The sequence below is a fragment of the Mustela putorius genome, unplaced genomic scaffold (assembly GCF_011764305.1).
Source record: "Mustela putorius furo isolate JIRA1106 unplaced genomic scaffold, ASM1176430v1.1 tig00000275_pilon_pilon_pilon, whole genome shotgun sequence".
In the NCBI taxonomy this organism is placed as follows: domain Eukaryota; kingdom Metazoa; phylum Chordata; class Mammalia; order Carnivora; family Mustelidae; genus Mustela; species Mustela putorius.
The window spans coordinates 634,179-655,825 of record NW_025421341.1 but is presented as its reverse complement, the minus strand read 5'-3'; the positions used below and the strand labels follow the sequence as shown (position 1 = coordinate 655,825).

General features: G+C 34.9%; 2 long non-coding RNA genes across 6 annotated transcripts in view; one reads left to right on the top strand and one right to left on the bottom strand.

The window, feature by feature from the left end:
• Positions 1-21,647, top strand: part of LOC123391636 — a 129,492-nt gene that overhangs the window by 68,154 nt on the left and 39,691 nt on the right. The window contains exon 3 of one of the 5 annotated variants that reach the window (XR_006606320.1): positions 18,932-19,077. The exons of the other annotated variants lie outside the window; for them this stretch is intronic. This is a non-coding gene — a long non-coding RNA (uncharacterized LOC123391636). The remainder of the gene's footprint in view (positions 1-18,931; positions 19,078-21,647) is intronic. 5 annotated transcript variants of the gene reach the window in all.
• On the bottom strand, positions 3,668-21,208 carry LOC101690025. Its single transcript, XR_001181231.2, has 3 exons — positions 21,133-21,208; positions 13,181-13,263; positions 3,668-4,415 (listed from the first exon to the last, which is right to left on the bottom strand). It is a non-coding gene; the product is annotated as an uncharacterized LOC101690025 (long non-coding RNA).

Genomic DNA, 21,647 nt, shown 5'->3' with positions numbered 1-21,647 from the left:
TCCTCATGTAAATCTTACACAAACTTTGTTAAAATTTTTCCTAAGGGTTTCATTTTGGGTGTTTCATATATGAATGGTATTAATGCTTTTAATTTCAAATTCCAGTGTGTTCATTGCTATTATATAGGAAAATGAATTATATACTGTTTCATATTGTTTTAATTTTTTCAAAATATTTAAAAATTTCTCCTGAGATTTCTTCTTGGCCCATATATTCTTAGAAGTATGTTGTTTAATATCACATATTTTTGGATTTTCCAGTTATCTTTTTGCTTTTGATTTTTAGTTTATTTTTTTATGATCTGAGAATAGACATTGTATAATTTCTATTATTTTAAATTTCATAAGGTGTGTTTTATAGGCCAAAATGTAGTTCGTCTTAGTGAATATTCCATTTGAATTTGAGAGACATGTGTTGTTGAATGCAGAATTCTGTACATTTCCAGTTTATCCAGTTGAATGATGGTGTTATCTTTATGCCTAGTGGTGATAAGGCAAGGGAACACACTCTTCTTATGGGACTGAGGGACTAGTGGTAGTGAATATTTTGTAACTTACATTGCATCTATAAACATGGAATCAATTTTTCACTTCCTGGTAGCCAGCTATGAAACTGAATTATGTAAATTTATTTTCCTTCCCTTACCACCCCCCACAGTGAAACAATGTGGAAATCTGAGGTTATTTATATTGTTTTCCATTAGCAATTATATTCCTCACTATAAATGTAAGAGACCTAAAGTTGGAAATAACTGAGATTGCTTTTTAAGTGTACTTAGGTACTAAATTTTCTCTGATAGTCCCAGCAGGTTAGACAACGATATATTTGATATATAGTCCATGTTTTCTGAACAAAAGATGGATACAATGTTGCTTGCAGAAAGTAAGATCAAAAGGATTTCTGAGTGTTTTATCGAATTTGAAAAAGGCTCAATCATTATTTCCCCAAATATTTTAAGTCCTTTTCTCTCTTTCTTCTCCTTGAAGGTAACAATTACACATATATTAGTCCTGTTGAAGTTGTTCCATACCTCAATTGATTTATAAATATTCCAATTTACATTAGCCAGTGAAATGTATAAATTTGCTATATCCCACTAAATATGATAATTTCCATAATTAGAGATAATGAATACTAAGAGAAAACAAACACATATGCAGGCAGAATTTGAAAATATTAACAATGCCTAGACAACATCACATTTATTTTCACACCGTACTATTTGTTTTGATGCATTTGGCATGTAGATTACATTATTTTGATGTTCTTCTTTAATAAAAAGAAAGAAAAAATAGCCATTTTAATTAAATGTTTTTGATTTGAAGTAATTTAAACTATGGATCCAAAAAAGCAACTCCAAGTTATGTTAATCCCTGAAAACTGAGAACTTGCATTTAAAAGTTTTCCAGAGGGGCGCCTGGGTGGCTCAGTGGGTTAAGCCGCTGCCTTCAGCTCAGGTCATGATCTCAGGGTCCTGGGATCGAGTCCCGCATCGGGCTCTCTGCTCAGCAGGGAGCCTGCTTCCTCCTCTCTCTCTCTCTCTCTGCCTGCCTCTCTGCCTACTTGTGATCTCTCTCTGTCGAATAAATAAATAAAATCTTTAATAAATAAATAAATAAATAAATAAATAAAAGTTTTCCAGAGAAAATAAAATGTAACCTATCAGATTTTTGGCCTTAGATACAAATACAAAAATCTCAAAGAAAGTAATCAGATAGCTAGCCTTGTCTCACAATGGCATTACATAAACAAAAGTAATTGAGAACACAATGGTAACTGTTTTAACTTTTTAAAGAATCTGTGAGTAATTTCAAGATAATTACCACAAAATGTTATTTAATTTTTAAATTAAAAAAATTAGAAGTTCTTTTAGTTCAGACGTCTGAAGTCTAAGGTTTAAGGCTGTTAAGAGTTCTCATTTTAATTGCCCCTCACTGTTTCTTTCTTTTTTTTTTTAGATTTTATTTATTTGTTTAACAGAGAGAGATCACAAGTAGTCAGCGAGGCAGACAGAGAGAGATGGGGAAGCAGGCTCCCTGCTGAGCAGAGAGCCAGATGCCGGGCTTGATCCCAGGACCCTGAGATCATGACCTGAGCCAAAGGCAGAGGCTTTAAGCCATGAGCCACCCAGAAGCCCCACCCCGCACTATGTTTCTACATCAAAAAATGCTACTTTATCTCAACTATGGTTTGAAATAACAGAAATTCAACCTCTGTAACTGGTATGAATAATACTTATTCCTTTATCATACAGAAAAATTCATAATCTATATCTGCCCATCTTTTAGAAGCAATATGAATTGAAAGTGTGAACTCATCACCTATTGTTTCTAAATTATCTGGAATGAAAATCCAGTTCCTTAAAAGAACTTTCATGTTTTTTTAAAAATGCTCATTATGATGGCTGCATAGTATTCCATTGTGTCTTAATCTCACAAAACAAACTGAGGGTTGCTGGGGGGAGGGGGTTTGGGAGAAAGGGGTGGGATTATGGACATTGGGGAGGGTATGTGCTTTGGTGAGTGCTGTGAAGTGTGTAAACCTGGTGATTCACAGACCTGTACCCCTGGGGATAAAAATATATGTTTATAAAAAATAAAAAATTAACAATTAAAAAAAAATGCTCATTATGTAGTATAAAAAGCAGCATCCTCAGGTAACCATTATAACATTAAGGAATGCAGAGCTTGTAATACAGTGTGAAATCTAGCTTGCCCCACCACTGTTCCAACTGTCATTAAACCCACATTTGCCAAGTGGTCCTTGAGTCTGTATCAGAACATACCCACTTAGGGGTAACGACCCATCATTGTCCAAGGCAGGCAATTCAATCATTAGACAACTCAGTATAATTCAAGAAACTTTATGAAAACATTAAATGTGACATAATTTTTATCGGTAAATCTGTTATTCTTCCATTATTGAGATAATAATTACGTTTGGATATTCAACACTCTGTCCTCATGTTTATCACTGGTCCACAGAGATTTAAAAATTTACAAATGAGACTCTTTGAGGATAGCTCTTTCACTTTCCTCAAAACACCTCTTGCCCAAACCAAAACCAAAACCCAAAGAACAGAACAGAAAGGAAGAAAAAGAGGAAAGAAAGAAAAAAGAAAAATAAAGGAAAGGAATTCTTCCTCACATTTTTAAGCAACACTGATTCCATTAGCTGTTCTTTATTGTGGTTTAATATTTAGTTTAGTAACTGTCTTGAGCTTGAGTACATAAATTGCATTCTAGACTCTCAACATATTTCTCAAAGCCCAGGGGCTGGTAAAACTATTCAGTTAGTGATTTGTATTATATGTCTTAGCCATCTTCTACACTGAACATTGTTCTATCTAGAAAGTGTGTGATTATCTGACATTTGAACATACACTTAAATGTGACCCACTAGATACATTAGCCTGAATTCTATGAGATGATAAGTAAGGAAAAGTATTTGATTCAGAAGTACGAATGACAGTTTTTTTTTTTTTCACAAGAATGTTTGTATTTGCTGAATGAGCAAAATCAGGGTTGTTTGTTTCACTGTTGGGTGGAGAGCCTGAGTTGCTTTTGGCCTATTACATACTGATGGTTCTCAAATAATTTATTTTTTAAAGGTTTTATTTCTTTCACAGAGAGAGAGAGAGAGAGCAAGCGTGAGAGAGAGCACAAGCAAGGGGAGCAGCAGGCAGAGGGAGAGGGAGAAGCAGGGAGCCAAGCAAGGAGCCTGACACGGGGCTCCGTCCCAGTTCCCCAGTATCAGGACCTACACCTAAGGCAGCTGCCAGAGGCAACGGCTTAAATGACTGAGCCACCCAGGTGACCCATTCCCAAATAATTTAGAAAATACTAAAATTATAATTGTGTTATCAATTTCTATTTTTTATCCTAAGAATTGCAGTTACTATGCAGTTAGTTTGGACAGTTTAAAATTACAAAGTAAAAAATGTGATATAGATGATATATATATAAAAATTTCACCAGAACAAAAAGTAATACAACATCACTTCATTTTTACCCCTCCTTGATATGTATTGGAAATAATACATAAATGAAAAGGGAGGAGTTTGGGGAAAAATGGTTGATTAATTCTAACTGCCATACGTGCATATTACTTTTCTGTGTCTTAGACAAAACTTACAATTATACAGAGCTCTCTGGTGTCCTCATGGGCATTTTGAACGCTATCTATGTAGATTCTGGCATTAGATTTCATAAACTTGGATAAACATAGCAGGATGAAAGTTGCTTGTAAAACACAATAGATAAACATAAAATCTTTTAGCTTGCTCTCTCCTACATTTGGATAGATAGTTGTTAGAACAAGCGCCAGTTCCCTTGAAGCATGTTACAACTCAATCATTCTTCGCAGTTTCACTCCAGGAATTAATGACTCCACAGTTATATCCTTTCCAAGTGACCTAAAATTGACAAGTAAAGTCACAATCATTTCTGGCATTTGAAACAAAGTTAAAAAAAAAAAAAAAAAAGATTGATTCAAGTTTTCATGGCTCTTTCCCTTTAAATTCCTTTTCAGAAACCTCTAGATAGCTTTATTCGCCTTTTACTATATTTTGTAGTTGATAAATTTAGAAGTTCAATATTTTTATGTATTTCAAGATAGTACACTCACCATTCTTTCCCCTAAAATGTATTCTAACTAATAGGGATTTTTTTCAAAATATTTCTCTCTATAAAACTATTTGACACACGAAAAAATGTTCATCATCACTAGCCCTCAGGGAGATTCAAATTAAAACCACACTGAGATATCACCTTACACCAGTTTTGGCCAAAATTAACAAAACAGGAAACAACATGTGTTGGAGAGGATGTGGAGAAAGGGGAACCCTCTTACATTGTTGGTGGGAATGCAAGTTGGTGAAGCCTCTTTGGAGAACAGTGTGGAGATTCCTCAAGAAATTAAAAATAGAACTTCCCTATGACCCTGTAATTGCACTCCTGGGTATTTACCCCAAAGATACAGATGTAGTGATAAGAAGGGCCATCTGTACCCCAATGTTTATAGCAGCAATGGCCACGATTGCCAAACTATGGAAAGAGCCAAGATGCCCTTCAACGGACGAATGGATAAGGAAGATGTGGTCCATATACACTATGGAGTATTATGCCTCCATCGGAAAGGATGAATACCCAACTTCTGTAGCAACATGGACAGGACAGGAGGAGATTATCCTGAGTGAAATAAGTCAAGCAGAGAGAATCAATTATCATATGGTTTCACTTATTTGTGGAGCATAACAAATAGCATGGAGGACAAGGGGTGTTAGAGAGGAGAAGGGAGTTGGGGGAAATTGGAAGGGGAGGTGAACCATGAGAGACTATGGACTCCGAAAAACAATCTGAGGGGTTTGAAGTGGCGGGGGGGGGTGGGAGGTTGGGGTATCGGGTGGTGGGTATTATAGAGGGCATGGATTGCATGGAGCACTGGGTGTGGTGAAAAAAAAAAGATAAAAGAAAAAAAAACTATTTGGATAACATATTTGTGGTAACATTATAGAAATTTATTTTAGTTTTGAATATAGCTATTATAACAAAGATTTATAATATTTACCTTAGATGTGATTTTAAAAACCTTTAAGAATATATTTTTACTTTACCTATGGGAAAATTGATTATACTAATATATATATTGTATAATTCTCTAAATATTATTAAAATGTAGTAATTATTAAATATATGCTATTATTAAAATCAATCATTGATTCAGTTATTGAATTTATGTAATATAATAGTTCTAAGAATAATAAAGATTATTTATTTTAGGGACGCCTGGGTGGCTCAGTTGATTAAGTGGCTGCCTTAGGCTCGGGTCATGATCCAAGGGTCCTAGGCTCCATGCTCAGCAGGGAACCTGCTTCTTCCTCTGCCTGCCTCTCCTCCTGTTTGTGCTCTCTCTATCTCTCTCTCTAACAAATAATAAAGAGAATCTTCAAAAATATATTTATTTTAATAGTTTTCCAAAAAAAGATATCTAAGAGAAAATATCTGATATGAAACTAGTGATTTTGATGATGAACAATGGCAAAGTAGAGAAGTTGATTTTCAAATTTGTATTTTTGAAAGCCAAGATGATGATTCTTACCAGTGTTATTGATTGGAATAATAACCAAAGAGATAGAGAATGTTAATTAAATATCTACTATGTATCAGGAGTTCTTCTAGGTGGTGGGTATGAATATGTTTGAGAGCAAAGTAAATAAGGCCTCAGCACTCATGAATTTCACCCTCTAATTGAAAAGATGCACACACACACACACAAAGTTAATAAATTCACAAGCAAATTGTTTCTTAAATTCCATGTATCAATGAAATCATATGGTATTTGTCTTTCTCTGACTTCTTTCACTCAGCATAACACACTCTAGCTCCATCCACGTCATTGCAAATGGCAAGATACTCTTTTTGATGGCTGAGTAGTATTCTATTACACACACTACATCTTTTTTATCCATTTTTCAGCCGATGGACATTTGGGCTTTAACATAATTGGGTTATTGTTGCTAATGCTGCTATAAACACTGGATACATGTATTTCTTACAAGAATTAGTATTTAATCCATATTTCTGTATCTTTTAGGTAAATACCTAGACATGCAATTGCTGGATTAGGGTAGTTTTTACTTTTAACTTTTTGAGGAATCTCCATAATGCTTTCCAGAGTGGCTGCACCAATTTGCATTCTTATCAATAGGAATGGGAGAAGATATTTGCAAATGACATATCTGATGAAAGGTTAGTATCCAAAATACATAAGAACTTATTAAACTCAAGACCCCCAAACCAAATAATCCAGTAAACAAATGGGCAAAAGACATGAATAGACATTTTTGTAAAGAAGACATATAGATGGTCGGGGTGCCTCGGTGGAACAGAGGGTTAAAGCCTCTGCCTTCGGCTCAGATCATAATCTCAGGGTCCTGGGATCGAGCCCCACTTCGGACTCTCTACTCTGAAGGGAGTCTGCCTCCTCCCTCTCTCTCTCTGCCTGCCTTTCTGCCTATTTGAGAAGACATATAGATGGCTAACAGACACATGAAAAGATGCTCAACATCACTCAGCATCAGGGAAATACAAATCAAAACTACAATGATATATCACCTTACACTGGTATGCTATTTTTAATTTTGGGAAATTCACCTTGATTTTTTATCCATAATATATTTTTTTTATTTTTTAAAGATTTTTATTAATTTATTTGACAGAGAGAGATCACAGGAGACAGAGAGGCAGGCAGAAAGAGAGAGGGAGGGAAGCAGGTTCCCTGCTGAGCAGAGAGCCCGATGTGGGACTCGATCCCAGGACCCTGAGATCATGACCTGAGCTGAAGGCAGTGGCCCCACCCACTGAGCCACCCAGGTGCCCCATAATATATTTTAAAAATTATTTACTTTTTAAAATTTCTCTCATACCCTTAGACTCCTTTAAAGTAGGTAATAGCACTTCTAATTCTATTTCCCAAATAATTTAACTTTTATTTTTATACTTTCTATTTACTTCTCTTTTCATTCATTCTCTACTACATATTTATATATGTATACATATATATGAAATAAACCTTACAATATAAAAAAATTGCTCAGAGTATGAAGAAGTGCAATTGTGAGAAAGTATGGGTGATAGTGGTGAGGTAGCTTTTGATAGTGTCAGTATATATATCACTAATGAATATGAGGCATAAACTGAGAAATTAATGACAAACTATGGACATCCAGGAGCAGATCTTAAATTTAAAAATTTAGAATGATTTAGAATGAGAAGACTGATGTTAGAAATTGTAGAAGAACAGGAAGGGGGACATATAGGTGTGAAAAATATTGCTCAGGTTTTCAAGGAATGAAAAACCTTTTTTTTCCAAATTAGAATAAATTACAATAAACCCTAAAGAAGAGCCTGTTGTATTTTTAAGGGTTTGAATTAAGAATAATTCAAAAGAGAGAAAAGAGACAGTGGTCATGAAGTTGGAGGATAGATCCATTCATGGCAGTTCATGTTGCATGATCTCTTTAGTTGTTTGATAAGGTCATTAGACTGTTTTAATAGATTGTGTATGCACTGGATGATCTTTGTTGTACCCTATGATAATGAAAAATTATTCAAAGTTAGCGGATGAAGGCAAGGAAACTTATGTGGATTATTTATAATACCAGATCAAAAGTGAGTAATGGATTATTGTCATTTAGAGTGTGATTTACAGTAGAATGCCTAAGAGATATGTGCAGATTATTGCTAATACAGCTTAATATAGCTTAAGATACAAGTTTGATTCCCCAAATCAGAGTAGACTATTATGTAAAAAGAACTTAAGATGTATAAATATAAAGTGCTATACATATTTGTCCTCTTCAAAGCAACTATTAAAATACAAAAAGTTAAGATTTCAAACACAAATTTAAAAAAAAATCTACTTTTAATTAACTACATATGTTATAAATATACCAATTTATAGAAATTTGAATTGTAATTTTAAATAAGCATATCAATATTTTGCATGTTTCTATACAACTTCTCAGGACTCTCTCTAAGGCAATACTTAATGAGTATACTCCCCAATACTAAATTGTCTAAGATATTAAAATAAATTGACCTTAACATATATTGTAATTCAGGCATTTTAGTCAGTCTAAATATGCATAATTACTAAAATACTGTACATGAATTTGGACAGAATTTAAAAGAACTTTATCTTAAAAAATAAAGTGCTTATTTCAGCTATATCCTTAAATAATTGCCACAGTAATATTCTGAGTAAATATAATCTGTTTCTACAGAATTAAATGCCTGGATAAAGTATAGATTTTTAAAGGATATAAGTATCTGGTTCTCAAACAATATTGGTGTCCTCTGAGTATGAGACTTAAGAGATTGATTGAAGGAAACCCATCTTGGGGCACCTGGGTGGCTCAGTGGGTTAGAAGGAAACCCATCTTTTAAAAAGTTTAAAAGTTAAAGGAAAGGCAGCAAGCATAATCAGTGAGAGAAGGACCTCAGGATACTAATTAATATTACAAAAACTTATGAATGTGTAAACTCACTGTTAATTGTAAATGCATCAAGGTCAGCTTCTCCAGCATTTTTTCTTTAAGGTATAAATTTTCTGTATGCTATTGAAGTACAGTTTTTTGCTTAAAGTAGTATGTTACAAGTGTAAGACATTTTATATAAGCCTCATATGATAATCACAAAAGAAAAACCTGTAGTAAATATGCAAAAGATTATGATAATGGAGTCAGAGCATTTTGCTGTAAAAACCCTTCAAATCATAATGGGAGAAAGCAAGAGAGGAAAGAAGGAACAAAGTATCTACAAAATGTCAGAAAATAACAGAATGGCAATAGTGTTATCTCTCAATAATTATTTTAAATGTAAATGGATTAAATTCTCCAATCAAAAGATAAAATAGATGAATGAATTTTTTTAAAAAAGATCCAATGATATGCTGCTTACAAGAAATTCTCTTCACTTTTAAGGACATACACAAACTGAGTGTGAAGGGATAGAAAAAAGGTTTTGAAACAAATGATCATAAAAAGAAAGAAGGGGTGGGACGCCTGGGTGGCTCAGTTGGTTAAGCAGCTGCCTTCGGCTCAGGTCATGATCCCAGCGTCCTGGGATCGAGTCCCACATCGGGCTCCTTGCTCCGCAGGGAGCCTGCTTCTCCCTCTGACTCTGCCTTCCACTCTGTCTGCCTGTACTCGCTCTCTCTCTCTTACAAATAAATAAATAAAATCTTTAAAAAAAAAAAAAAAAAAAAAAAAAAAAAAAAGAAAGAAGGGGTTTCTATACCTATATGAGACAAAAGGATTTTAAGCAATATATAGTAACAAAAAAGAAAGAAGATCATTATCTAATAATAGAGAGAGAGAATCAATAAGGAAAGAGCAGATTTGAACTGTACAGATCAAATGTTTCAAACATATAAAGAACATTCCATCCAACGGTATCAGAAATTCCATTCTACTCAAGTGCACACAAAATATTTTCTAGTATAGATCATATGTTAAGCCATAAGTTAAGTCTCAATAAATTCAAGAAGATAAATATTGTATTAAGTATCTTTTCTGACCACAATGGAATAAAACTAGAAATCCATAACAGATAACTAGAAAATTAACAAAACATGAAAATTAAACACATATTAACAATCCAGTGGATCAAAGAAACCTAAAGGAAAATAGAAACTACCTTGAGACAAACAAAAGTGAAAATGCAGCTTTCCAAAACTTATGGGATATAGCAAAAACAGTTCTATAAAAAAAAATGTATAGCAGTAAAAAGAGAGATCTCAATCAAGAAAAAAAAAGAACCAGATTAAACTATAAACCAAAGAGAAGATCTTACAACTGATAATACAGAAATATGAAGTCTCATAAGACTGCAAGACTGCATAAGACTACACTAACAAATTGGATAACCTAGAAGAAATAGACATATTTGTGGACAGATACAACCTATCAAGATTTAATCACGAAGAAACAGAAAATTTGAGCAGGCCAATAATGTTAATGAGACTGAATCAATCACTAATCAAAAACATCCAAACAAAGAAATGCCAGGGACCAAATTGTTTCATTGTGAAAGCTGCCAGACATTCAGAAGAATTATCACCAGTCCTTTTCGAACTCTTCTAAAAAATAAAAGAGGAAGGAACACTCCCAAAATCATTTTATCAGGACAGCAAAACCCTGATGCCAAAACTAGATAAGAACACAGGATAAGAAACCACAGGCCAGTATCCCTATTGCCTATAGATACGAAAATTATCAACAAAAAACGGACCAACTAAATTCAACAGAGCATTCAGAAGAGCAAGTGAATAGTTAACAATAGTGTATCATATAATCAAAAGTTGTTAAGAGAGTAGATTATAAAATTTTTCACCACATACAAAAAGTTGCAACTATGGGAGGCGAAGGATGTGTTTACTAAGCTTACTGTGGTAATCGTTTTGTAATATATACATACATATATAAAATCATACATTGTATACCTTAAACTTATAGATTGTAACATTTCAAATATATTTCAATAAAGCTATAAAAATAATATACTGTATTTCCTTACATATTTTATTGTAAAGGCTTAATATAAAATGTACTTATAAGTAATAGGATAGGAAGAACCAAAATAACAAAAAATACTGGTAGAGGAAATGCTTAAGCAAGTCAGAAGTATGATTGTCTGTACACGTATAGTAATGCAAAGTTTTGCTAGAAATCAACAAAATTCATAATAAAGCAGGTGGATATTTTTTACTTATTCAATCCACAAATATTCAACCATGCCAATATTGGAAGTTGGCAGTGCATTGGGAAACAGCCACTTTGGGGTACTGCTCCTAGAAGTGTGCATCTGTTCAAACTTTCTGGAGGACAATTTGGCAACACTCAAAGCTCGCTTGTCTGACATGATCTGGATCAGTAATCAGTAGGTTAATTTGACATCCCTACCTTTAACAAATAATATAATTATTCACTAACTCCTAGGTGTAGGACCAAGGCCTTTTCTTTGCATACAAATTCTTTGTGCACGAAACTCTAAAGTCTACCCCTGTTGTCTTTTCTCTTAGAAAAATGATGCTTATATATACTACAAAATCTCATGCCAAACATTTGAAAGTGTCCTAACGCTACTTTCACTGAAAACTTGGGACACTTCAAATTCTTATCAATCTTCTACAGATTCTTATCTACCAGTAGTTACATAGAAGTTTTCTATTGATTTAATTTACTTAATTTCCACATATTCAACAACATTATCATAGATACATCTTTCAAACTTATTTATCATTTTTGTTAATTTTAATTATAATCTGAAATTATATAGGTATAAAAATATATATAACTGGAATAATGAATGAGATGTAAATGTAATTAACTCAGTTCCTTTAAATAAAAATACACCTGCATACTAGAGAGAGGGTGGCCAGTTCACCACAAACATTCAGTTTATGTGTACTTACTTCCAGGTAATTGAAAGAATTAAGCTGTCCAGATAAGTAAAAGTTAATTAGAAGACTTTCTACTGTATGTATCACAATCCTTAAAATGTTTTTTTTTAAAGATTTTATTTATTTATTTGACACAGAGATAGAGAGATCACAAGTAGGCAGAGAGGCAGGCAGAGGGAGAAGGGGAAGCAGGCTCCCTGCTGAGCAGAGAGCCCAATGCAGGGCTCGATCCCAGGACCCTGAGACCATGACCTGAGCCAAAGGCAGAGGCTTAACCCACTGAGCCACCCAGGTGCCCCAAAATGTTTTTTTTTTTTTAATTTTTAAGTTAGAATTATAAAATGGAAGTAAATTTATAAGGTTACATAGAAGGATAATAAATATAATAAATAAGATTATGTAATTAGTTTTATTTTCCTTCTCAAATATAATGCCATCATGTTAACATTACACATATTATAAGAAATAGTTGGGCGCCTGGGTGGCTCAGTGGTGTAAGCCGCTGCCTTCAGCTCAGGTCATGATCTCAGGTCCTGGGATCGAGTCCCGCATCGGGCTCTCTGCTCAGCAGGGAGCCTGCTTCCTCCTCTCTCTCTCTGCCTGCCTCTCCATCTACTCGTGATTTCTCTCTGTCAAATAAATAAATAAAATCTTTAAAAAAAAAAAAAAGAAATAGTTATATATCACAGTCCTTATCTATAAAAATAGAATTATTAGTGTTGGAGGCTACAGCATGGTTGGAGTCGAGGACCAAACCAGGCCCTGACTTGTGTCTCCTTCAAAGTCCAGACACCTTGACAAGGTTAAGAACAGGAAAGTTGAGTAACAATGAGAAAAGGGTCTGTGCTATGTGTCGCGCGCTGGCCCACGTGACTTCCCACGCGCTGTCCCTACAGAAGGGAACAATGGGGTCAGGGTCATGAATTCTTAGTCGGTCCTTGTTGTTCCTGTACCTCCCATAATCCACTCCCTGGTTGATTGTCTTGGCTTTAGCCTAGACTACCTGGCATCACGAGGTTTGCTTGTAGTTAATGTAAACTTGTTATAGGAACTTGCGGTCATCTGACTAGGTACTGCTGTAATGCTCCTCCTATTCTGGTCTGCCTTATAAATGCTTGTAAGATGTGGAATAAAATCGGCCCTGTTGGACATCCTCCTCAGTGTCCCTCCTGCCCCATCTCTTTGTCTCTTAATTTCTTTTCACCATCCTCTTACCGTCATGTTTCCTGGCCCATTTGTCGCGCTGGCCGTGACATATTAGTGATTGCTTCTTCATGGTTTCCTTATTTGTACCTGCTCTAAAAGATATAAACATAAACATGTATTACTATGACTGATAATAAAAAATGAACCAATTTGTGGTTTCTATAAAATGATAAGTAAAAGAAAATTAAATTAGAAGACTAGATTATGTTGCCTTTCCTCTTTTGTATAACTCTTTTTGTCTTTTTTTTCTTTCTATGGAATCAACATAAATTTGAAACTCCAAAAATTTGTCTTTTTTCCCTTATATGAGGAAAATTAATGAGAAAATAATGATCATTTATTATTATTATTATTATTATTTTAAATGCAAGAGCTACTCAGAGAATTGTCAAGGATATGTTTGGCTTCTGTGAAAATGTCAGGGAATTTAAAGAGTGGTGTTGCTGACATATATTCACCAAAGGGGCTTTAAAACTAGCTAGTTTTAATTTGCAACAATGTGGATGGAACTTGAGGGTATTATGCTGAGTGAAATAAGCCAATCAGAGAAAGACAATTAATCACATGATCTCTGTGATACGAGGAAGTTGAGAGGCAGTGTGGGGGATTGTAGAGGTAGGGAAGGAAAAAATGAAACAAGATGGGATTGGGAGGGAGACAAACCATAGGAGACTCTTAATCTCAGGAAACACATGGAGGGTTGCTGGGGGGTGGGAAGTTAGGGGTAGGGTGGCTGGGTTATGGACATTGGGGTGGGTATGTGCAATGGTGAATATGTGAAATGTGTAAGCCTGATGATTCACAGACCTGTACTCCTGGGGCAAATAATACATTATATGTTAATAATAATAATAATAATAATAAAAGCTCTGCTAATTAAAATAAAAATGAGACCATTATTCCATAGAAGAATTACTTTAAGCGAACTCACAGAGTTTGGGATATACACCAAAATGCCAACTTCTTATTTTTCAGTAAGAAATACTGCCACCAATTACTGGAATAATGAGATTAGTTTGACTTATTTTTTCTCTGAGTGGACATTCCTGGGACGTCAGGTTAAACCAGAAGGTTGATTGTTAGTTTAAAAATCAAACAAATAAAAAAACTATAGAATGCAGTACTTGTCTTTTTCTGGGACTATAAATGCAATTATACTGAAATGTACTGATGTATCAATGTTCACAAGAATATGTCTTGCAAATGAGACTGCAGTTCTTGAATATGGTTGTACTGTATTATGTTCTTCCTGAAGAATTGTTTGGTTCTACCAATACCGGTTTCAAAAATTTTACTATTCTATGGCTCCATAGTTAATCAAACACAATTCTAAATACTATGTTACTTCTATTAGTTTATTATCACCTTTACTGAAATTTTATCTGAACTTAAAAAATATTCAATGCAAGTTTGCATACCTTGTTTTTTGTTTGTTCAATTGATGTCCTATCTTGTACTGGAAAAAATTAAATTAAAAAATATTGGCATAGGTTTTTGCATATTTATATTGTGGTTTAACATTCAGAGTTACTTTTTTTTTTCCATTATTGCCAAGCTCCTGGAGAGGGTATGCTTACCAAATAATTTTTTACCACCAAAAATGAAGTACCAACAAAAAAGTAAGGATTTTTAAAAAATGTTATAACCTTAGAACATTGTACAAAATAGTTATTTTTAGTGAACATCATGGTTCAAAATCTCCTGGAAAGTTACTCCTTTTTAGTTTAATTGTTTTATTTAGTAGAATAAAAACTATAGAGCTTCCATCATTTGCATGTGGATCTGGGAATTTGTATTCTTCAAGCTTCTTTCATGTGCATCCAATTATATGTTTGTTTGGTTTTTTAACACCACCTCACAGCATGATGTCCCAGTGCTCTGTATGTGGTCCCCCAGAATCAGAATTAGCCTTCTTATTTACCAAATCAAAATTCCTACTGAAGTTGAAGGATATAGTACCTACTCACATGCTATAACTAAAGATCTTTAGCATGTGAGAGCCACAACCCTATTATACAATCATCATAGGAACGGTGTATATAGGACTTCCAAAAATTAGGATCACTATAAAATAATTTATTTATTTACTTTAAAGATTTTATTTATTTATAAATAAATATTTATATAAATATTTATCTCTAACAGACAGAGATCCCAAGTAGGCAGAGAGGCAGGTAGAGAGAGAGGAGGAAGCAGGCTCCCTGCTGAGCAGAGAGCCCGATGCGGAGCTTGATCCCAGGACCCCAGCACCATGACCTGAGCTGAAGGCAGAGGCTTTAACCCACTGAACCACACCGGCACTCCAGTACAAAATAATTTAAAAGCAAGTCACATACATGACAGGAAAGTGAGGAATATTCACTGTCATATCAGGTCTTTTCAATCGAATATCACTTTATTTCCCTGCCTAATATGAGGTAACTGGTATACGCTATCTTATCTTGTTTTCTAGCTGCTTTGGAAGCACTTAGCTATCTGCAGTGACACACATGAGCTTCTATTTCCTTTACATAGTTCCTATAACAATAGGACATGAACATTGTGAATGATGCCATTAAGTATACTAATCAAAGCAGATAGTAACTAGAAGCAGTTAGATGTTTGAAGTATATTAGGCAATATCTTTCCAATGACCCTAAAAGGTCATGTTGTATAGTTCTTTATATAGACACTTTATAAAATTGTATAAAAATACCTTTGAATTGTCAATAATTCTTCCATATGTGTATTGTTTCTAAAACATGTGTTTCATCTTAGTAGAACCTTCACGCTCTATTTCTTCTTTCATTTTAATAGAGTCTTTGATGATCTTCAAAACCAATGTGTGCTTATTTGCCAGACATGGCCAGCAATTCCTGTACCGACCTATGAAAGATGACTGTACCGAACTTTGCTGTGAAAGAGGAGAAGGCAGGGAGGTCAGGCTCAGAGCTGAAGACCCTTTGTCCTTTGCTCCCACTTTTATAGGTCCTTCAGGATGATCACAAATCTTTATCAGCACATGATGTGACAAGGGGTGTTACTGGAACTAGAAGATCTATTTACAGGAAAGATACAATATGCTAACCTGCGCGTCCTATGAGATCAGCTAGGCATAGCCTAAGGGACAGTGCATACATCTCTTGGATCACAGGGCTGCTGTTTTGGCTAAGAAAGCTTCCGGGAAGGCGACGCCATGTGGCATTCTGCATTCCTACCCAGAGTGGTCACACAGGCCTCGGTGTTCCAAAGGCCTACGCCCTTCTCCCAAACCTTTCCTGCCCTCAGCTGCCTCCGTGTTACATTTTAGCAAGCCAGGTACTAGGGATGATTTCATGGTCTACATTAACCCAGCACTTATTTTCCTGTTCCAGCTTATAATTTCATAGTTCAATTGTAGGCAAAGATTTTCACCCTAACATAAGACAAAGAATATAAGAACATTGTTTCTGTAAATACCATTATTTAAATGAGCAATGAGAAGCATAACAAAGACTTTGTTATGCTTAAGTCATACTTCCCCAAACTTGTTATACTTAAGCCATATTATCTTCCATTTCCCCCAAATCTTCCTATATACTCCTTCCTACATGGATTAAAGAATTTACTTTGATATTTTGAGGCACTTGTAAGTCATACAAATAACTTGCTATTACAGTATTCCTTAGAACATACACAACACAACTTAATTTGTAAATACCCGTACAATAAACGGGTATTGTTTATTGTTTCTAAACAATAAAGATGGTGCCTTAGTCAGTTTGACTTGTATAACAAAATGCCATGGGACTGGATGGCTTAAACAAAACCATTTATTTCTCATAGTTATTGAGGTTGGAAGTCTGACCTTAGGACGTCAGCCTTCTCAGTATGTGCTCACATGGCCTTTGCTTGGTGCATGCAGTGGAGGGCAGGCAGGAGAGAGCGAGAGAGCGAGAGAGAGCGCATGCTCAAGTGTCTGTTCTTATAAGGACACTAATACTACTATAAGGATCTACTTTCATAATCTTATCTAATCCTAATCCTATAAGGATCTACTTTTCATTATTTTATCTTATCCCTGTCATCTTCCAAAGGCCCTGTATCCAAATACCATTTCACTGAGGTCAGGACTTTAACACATGAATTTTTGAGAGATACAAACTTCTCTATAATAGCACCCCTCAAATATATCTAAATAAATTTTCTGTTTAGACATTAGATAGTACTATTGGGCCCTAATCATTTTATAATGAATATGGTAGAGACAGGAAGAAAACTAATGAAATGTGTTGTATATATTATGCAGAATGAACAAATAGTGTCAGCATCTTATTCATCATTCTACGGGTTAGGGGGAAAAAAAAAAAGGAAAAAATATTTTAAAGAAGAAAATACCAAAGATCAGAAGTTATTTTTGTTGATAATACCTGGTCTAATACACATTCTTATCTTTTACACATTGTTATGTGCTGTTATTGCAATGATACCCCTAGACTAACTCATCTGACTTTATTCTGTAGAGAATTCTAGCCATTCTAGACAATCTGAAAACTGCATCTGTCAGAGAATCCATAAATCAATTCTTGGGAATATGTCTAAGACAAATGGAATCATAGTTGAGTCAGTGATCATGTGGTGTGGTTTGGGAATCAGGTTATCGGTGATTTATTACTAGAAATATGAAGTAACAAAAACCTAAGGCAATATGGCACTGACTTTGGGGTAAGATGGTAAGGAGAAACTGGATGACCTTGAGGAGACTTTAAAAAGGCAAGGAGGACCATGAGGAGACAAAGCAACACATTGTTCATGGAAAATATAGGAGACATTTGATGTGTATTGACAGACAGTTTGTAACCACTGACTTTTTCAGCAACATAAGGAATAGGAAGAGCAGGTAAAGAGTTCATGGATTGTTTGGGGAAATTCCCACACAGAATGTACAAAGTGCCAACGGTCTTCTTCTAACTTCCTGTGATAAAATAGGAGAAACAAGACAAGCACTAAGGAAGAAATACTCAGTTTTTTAGAAGAAACCAGAGGAAATAAAAAGGAGACAAGATTTGCTAGATTTTTTAAAATTAAAGTTTTTAAGTCCTAATCCTTCTAGATATCAAGTTACTTGCAAAGTAAGAAATAAACCCAAGATAATGATAAAATTCAAAACACTTACCATATAATAGAGCATCAGGTTGAGTATCTCAAGGGCATGTACCCAAGGCACTTTGTTGACAGTTTGGAAAAAATTAAGGAAATACCCATTAAGATTATGAAAGTTCTTATGGTCATTGTCGCACAGTGTCTGACACATATTAAAGGAGAGATGGGCCTGTACTGAAGATCTTTGTGCATCTAGCTTTTGTCTAATGTAGTAACCCTCAATACCACAGGGAATCCATAGGTTCTGAAGAGAATTTTCCTCGCAGAAACATTATTTTGGCTTGAAAGACCGATTGCTCAAGACAACCCTACAGGGCTCAAGCTGTCCACAGGCAGGAAATAGGCTGAGAAAGAATTCAAACCATATCAACACACAGACCATCTTTAGGAGAAAGAAAAGGTGATTCTGAGATTGGAGCCAAGATCCCAGAAGTTGGAGCTGAAAGCAATAAAGAGCCACTCCCAAAATAAAATGGGGCCCGAATCAAGAAACTAGCATCATGTGTTCTGCTGAATTTCAGAATTGATATAGACCAATGAATGCAATGTTTCTCCTGTATTCCTCCTTTTTAAACAGTAAAGCCTGTATCTGTCCATTGTGTGTTGGGTGTGATGGGGAAAAATATTCTGTCTCTTCAGATCACAAGTTTTCTGAAAGGGGGAAAATGTACTTGAGAAACCCCCTGAAGGAGATTCATCTGCACCTGGCCCTGATTTAGAAGATGAGACCTTGAGATTTCTATCAGCCCCCCAATGAGATGCATCTTTGGGAATCTTTGGAGAGGGTGAGCATATTTTGCATGTGGAAGAATGTGAATATTTTGTGCCTGGATGGCAGACTGTAGGATATTTAAAAAGTCCCCAAATTCTCTTATATCCTTTCCATTAAAAATTAAGGATCTAATTTCCCTCCCTGTGCACCTAAGCTTGTTCAGAGACTACTTTGAATAAATCTGTTCCAGATCTAGCCCTTTAGAGGATTAGAAACCTTTCGTCTTTCACTCTGGAATCCATGTAAGAAGTCAGACGATCCTGCTGGATAGAGCATTTGGAGAGGCAATGATACGACAAGGAGATGGAAAGGGGCGGGGCCGAGCCTTCCAGACTTCCCATGATGGCGTCAGGGATGTGAATGATGTTACCTTAGACCTTTTACACTAACCCACTGTTAGTTTACATCTACTGAGTGATCCCTGTACATACTCCCTTGCAGGAGAATAGACCTGGCGAGATCTGCCCAAATCAGTCACCTACAGAAATATAGCTATGACAAAATTTATTTTCAACTACATTCGGGGTATTTTGTTATAAAATGAAAGATAGCCAAAACAAACATCAGCTACTACATTTCTTATATTACCCTTGTCTACAGCAAGCGTATTTTCCTTAAAGATTGGGGTAGGATGGACCCCCCCCAAAAGTATGTATTGACTTAATTATCAAGATTAGTAAATACATAGGAAAGGAGTTACATTTTTTCCCCACAGTTGAGCCAGATTTTAATAAAGAGCCTAAAGAACCACCCCGTCTTTTATTGTATTTTATTTTACTGTTTTCCTTTATCTGGTCTGTGTTGCATTAACTACATTTCTAAATTCACACATATAGTTCTCTCTAGGAATCTATCTGTTCCTCTCATCTGGTTGTTTAGTGTTGATTTTCATTTCTTCTGAAACTGAGAGTGTGGCTGATTTAACAACCTGCTCATATAAAAGAAACCATTATTCAATATGATGGGACCTGCTGGGAACAATTTCTTAGATCACATCACAAATGTTATCAATGGTAAAATGTGGAGACTGTGACAGATGGAACACACAATTCACCGAAAGACATTCTTGCTATTTAAAATTGCTTGTGCGCATCCCAATCTTCCTGTTACACGAGAAAGTGAAGATTTTTGCCTCTGGATCTTAAGAAAAACATATCACGTAACTCCATGCTATTGATGATTCTTTTTAAAAATCTATGTTCACACTAGACAATTGTATTCAAAATATTGAAAAAAAAATGGTAGTATTGCTTATCTTATTACTCCATCTGGTTTAATTTGAACTATAATGGCAATACCTGTAGAGAACATTCTAGGAAGTAAAAATATCAGCCTGCCTTCCAGCGTTTCCCAGGGATATGTCATGTAAAGCAGATGGCCTGAAATCACTTGATATTATTTATTATCCTTATTAAAACTTGTATCAAATTTCACTAGGAATTGAATCTACTGTGCTAAAAATAATTTCTATGAAAAAATTTGTTTGATTATTAGTGAAATAAATTATTCATTGTAGTATTTTCTAACTTCTTCCATGCAGTACTTATCGATATCAAACGGGCCATTGAATTTAAGAAATCCTGATGGGAAAAAAAAAAAAAAAAACTTAACTGAAAATTTAATCTTAGATTGTATCATAGCTTTTGTTATGCTAATAGCTATGGTGCATTTTCAAAAAGAGCTATAATCATTCAAGGCATTTGCAACTAGAAACTTAGTTGATACACTCATTTATAGCTTTCTGGAATTATTTGAAGTAACTTACGATAATCAGACCTATAAAAAGACAGGATAAATCAGAGTTAAGAGAGTAGTAAGTTCTAGACCAAATTACAACTTACAGTGACTGAGAAACATTTGGCAGTTCTCCCTACCCCATGCCATTTGAAGCGAAATGCTCTTTAGGACAAATGTTCCTCTCGAGCAAGGGAAAAACGAAGTCAGGACGGCTGCTTTGGGGAGCTCCCTCACCTTGCCGTCAGTTTGTGCTTGGTTTTTCTTTTCTACCTCAGAACAATTTATACTATGGACACAGCAAGTTGCTGCACAGGGAGAATGTTACACTAACCTAAAAATGAGCAAAGAATTGCCCTCAAGTGGAGAGTCCCAGCAGCGTAACTGCCAGATGTCAGGCTCACTGCAGTTAAACTGTGGGAACTACTATATTTCCACAGTTGTAATTTGTGGTTCCAATACATGAGGAGTTCTTTTTCTACATTCTAAACAAGAAATCATTGGCAGGAAGCATAAAATCATGAGTGCAGATGATTTTCCTACTCTATTAGTACTCTGTTAGGATTACTTTGATAATGACTTGATAATGGAATTTTCAATATGAAAAGGAAGTTTAAAAAAATTTATCATGGAACTTTGTATTATATCTGAGTCCTTGACTTCACAGTTGGATGCTGTTTAATGTTGTTAGAAATAGCTTTTTTAGCCTTTCCTGTTTAGTGTTATTTAAAATATACCTTACTTAAAGAACAATTGATTTGTAATAAAAAAAAGAGATATTTTTGAGAGATATTTTTAAATAGTATTTGCAGAATCTCTTTTACTAGAAGGAGGGTAAGTGGACAATCA